We start from the raw sequence: 4,132 nt of genomic DNA on the forward strand, positions 1-4,132 counted from the left end.
TATCTTGCCAATAATTTTAGTTTGGTTTTATCTAAATGATTTCAACAGCTGGACTCTAAAGATAAAAACTACCATGTTATATTTCATTGCCTTCTAGTAGAATATTTGAAGAGATGCTGTTAATAAATGTTCATTTATGAAAAATTTCAGGTTAATGGGACCCTAAAATATTATTTTCTGTTACAGAAAATAGAAAAGGCATTTACAATGAATTGGAACTACTTTATTGGGCATTGTGTGCTTTATTTTCCTCTCATGTTGCTGTGAAATGACAACATAGTATGTACATCTCTTGTATTTTTGTTGTTGTTGTTTTTGAGACAAGTTCTCACTTTATAGTTCAGGCTGGCCCTGAACTCACTATGTAGTTTAGGCTGGCCTGGAACTCGTGGCGATCCTCCGGCCAGTGCTTCCTGAGTGCTGGGATTATAGGCGTGAACCACCACGCCCGGCTTACATCTCTAGTGTTTTGAAAGTAATGTGGCTCACACTGCTAAAAATATTTCTCAGTTTTAAACCAGTGGGGAAAGTTTAAAAACATCTTTGTGTTTAGAGGTACTGTTGGATTCTCAGCTTTACCCTGGGACAGTTTATTACTATGATGTGCCTTCGCTTCCTTAGCAGCAGACTATCTTACCTTTATCAGCAGCGGTTTCAGATAACTGCATTAATTTTTTTATGTTCTATCTGCCTTTTATCTCATACAAATTCTTATAACATTATACATTGCTAGTTTTTTTTTCTCATTGAGTTTATTGGTACATTTTAGGTACACATTGCAAATTTAATCCTTATGATTCTGTGTTTCCAAGACCTGGTTTACTGTAGGAGATATAGAAGTCATATATTTTTTCTACTACCTTGTGATTCTACCAAGACTTCCAGAATCCTGCCCATTTTATATACCTAGTGAAGGTGACACAAGTTTTAAGAGGTAGTGGAATGCTAAGATATTCTATTTTTCTAACAAATTTTGAATGACACATTCTCTCCAAGAGGCTCTTCTCAAATACTCTAAATTCAGTGTGAGAGTGATTGTAAATTTATTTGGCTTGAGCAGGCTTTGGTTTGGGTCTGCACAAATCTATTTCTCTCAAGAAATGCATTTCCAGTTTCTCAGAGATGCTTGATCGAGAATTCTCTGCTGAGTCAGAGCCTGTTAAGAATAAACTCAGTCCAGAGTAACCTCTGCAAAGCATCGTTTTTAGCATCAGTGTAGTCACCTTTTATTAGTAACCTGTGTTACTTTTAATACAAAGGAAGTATTTCGATTTTTGTTTTCTCAAAAATGTATATTAATGAATATACACAAGTGTGAGATAAAATATTTCCTCTATATTTTAACCTCAAACCCTGAAGCCGGAGATATGTTGTTTGGCTGGGATGTGTAAACAATCCGCCTTAAAAATGGTACAGGAAGTAAATATACTAGATATCTAGCAGACTTTTAAAATTTCCACTCATTTCTAATTCTTTAAAGCTGCAAGCCTGCTGGACTCTATATATGGCAAGATTCATGAAGTTTAGTGAATTTCATGTTTGATCTCTTAAAGTTTTAAACATGATACATTCATAGGCTTAAAGTTATTGAGGTGTCCTATCTGTGATGTTATTTAAATCATACTCTAAGTTTGGTAGGTCTTACAGAGCCTTTCTTTCTGATCAATATGTAATTCTTCCAAAAAGCGATATGAGCACTGAAGCGTAAGATTTCACTTTCCCCTAATAATGAGCTTATTCTGGATATGAAGCTCAAAAATAATTTTGGTATGAAATAAAACCTAGTTACCTATGCTTTTTAAAAGTATTTGTAAATGACTAGGATAGGCTAAACATCTTTCTTTTCATATAATATAGCTGGACTTCAAATATGATTATATATTTGTTTTGTAAAATTGGTATTTTCTTAGCTATTTTGATCCAAAAATTATGCTTTTAGATCAAGCTCCTAACCACCCCTCCCATCTTGAAGTTTTGCTTGGAGACATTTAATGAAAAGTACAAAAAAAATCTATCTTTATGTCTCTTTGGAAATATAGTTTTCTTGAAGATCAGGGACAGTACTCAACAGATCTCTCAACGTTTAAACTTTCTGAATATGACATGATTTGTAATATAGAAGTAAAGACACATCAAAGTTGGCCAATTCAAAATGTGGCCTGTCTATTGTACTTTACTTTCAGGTGAGTTCATGAAGTTCTCCCTGCTGTGTCTCTTTCCTGTCCCATTTTAGGTGGTAGAAGAATAATATAAATGATTTTTCTCTGTTTAGCAATATAGTTTATCTAGGGATGCTATTAACTTTACCATAATATTTTTCATACCATTTAAATTTAAAGCTCTATATATAAAGAAAATGTTAATTTGTGTTACGTTTTAATGAAGAAAATGTCTTTTAATCTTCCAATATGTAATTTTAGCTTGTCTGCTTAGCTGACTTAGAGAAATGGTCTGATTCTTTCATTACTCTGTAGCCTGTACTGTAATAATGATAAATGATCAATTGACTCTAAATTATATGTGTGCATTCATAAGGTAATATAGGTACATCAGGTATTATCACAAGTTTTAGAACATTTTTGCTAGTGCTATCTGGTTTGATATGTAATAATTTTAGAAATTTTCATAAAGTCTCACCATGTGAGCATGCTATGGAATTGAGAGGTAAATTTTTGGATTGAAATAATGACTAATGAGAAATAAAGACCAAATTACATATATTATAAATATGTAAAGAATCATTAGTCCATAATGTCTCTCCACCAACTTTGACTTTATAAATAATAAGCCGCAAATCATGTCAAATAATATGCATTATATTCACCAAAACAAAGATAAATCATTGAATATTTTATAGATTATAGAACTGAAAAGGAAAGTAAAAATATGTATATGTTTAAATTTTACTAATGTCCAAGTGAAACTATTTGAAGACTCTAAATTTATTAGTTTTGTTATTTTGTAGACTCCCTGCAAAGACCTAGAAAAACGCTTCCCATCAACAGGCGTGGTAGCACATGAGAGTAATCCTAAGACTAGGGAAAGCTAATACTCCAGAAAGTTGAAGCAGGGGTATCATAGGTTCTAGCCCAGCCAAGTCCACTTAGCAATTTAGATCTTGTCCCAAAATAAGAGTTTTAAAAAGGACTGGAAATGAAGCAGGGCATGGTGGCACACATCTCTAATCCCAGCACTGGGCAGGCTGAGGCAGGAAGATCCCTGTGAGTTGGGAGACCAGCCTGGGCTACATAGTGAGTTCCAGGTCTGTCTCAGCTACATAGTGAGACCCTGTCTCAAAAATCAAAAAAAAAAAAAAAAAAAAAAAAAGAAAAAAGAAAAGAAAGAAAGAAAGAAAAGAAAAGGACTGGAGATGTAACTCAATGTGAAAGCCTTGGATTCAAACTTCAGTACCTAGGAAGAAAATGCTTTCTATTGCTAGCTGAAATTAGAATTACTTTTTATTCTTTCTTTTTTTGCAGTATCCAGGATCTAACTCAGGACCTTGTGCTTGCAAGGAAGGTGGTGACACCACTGAGTTTAACCCCTGGCCCTAGAATTATTTTTATTAATAAGGAAGGAAGTGATTAGTCAAATAAAGACAACACCTCAGTATAATATTTATGTATATGAGCTGTGCCTTGTTAATTGCTTAAGTGTTACCTAAATACATGAAGATTACTTGAGGACCCTTATAAAAGAAATAGTCAAAGGGATTTTTTTCTTAAAAGCAAAGAATCTAACAGTTGAAATGCTTGTTTTTATTTGATAAAACCAGTACCACTACAAGTCCAGGGATTTGGCTCAATGGTTCTGCTGCCTGCCTCACATGTGCAAGGGCCTCAGTTCAGTCGCTGGTACCAAAAGAAAAAAAAAAATTAGCACTACATTCTTGAATGGAAAATATATTTGATCTTCCACTCAACTGTCTCATATCCTTGTAGATAAGTCATTTTCTGTATGAATAGATATAATTCTAAATACCGTGTGCTTGTCAAATCCATGAAGTGACTTAGAGAAGGCCTTATTTTCAAAATTATCTTGTCAATTTCATTGTGACGGTAGTAGAGGCAGGTAGCAGCAGTTTTCTTCTGATTATGTTAAAATCTCATCTATTATTTAGTTTAAAGCTGAC

Source organism: Fukomys damarensis, unplaced genomic scaffold (assembly GCF_012274545.1).
Source record: "Fukomys damarensis isolate Sample0158 unplaced genomic scaffold, DMR_v1.0_HiC HiC_scaffold_24, whole genome shotgun sequence".
NCBI lineage: Eukaryota > Metazoa > Chordata > Mammalia > Rodentia > Bathyergidae > Fukomys > Fukomys damarensis.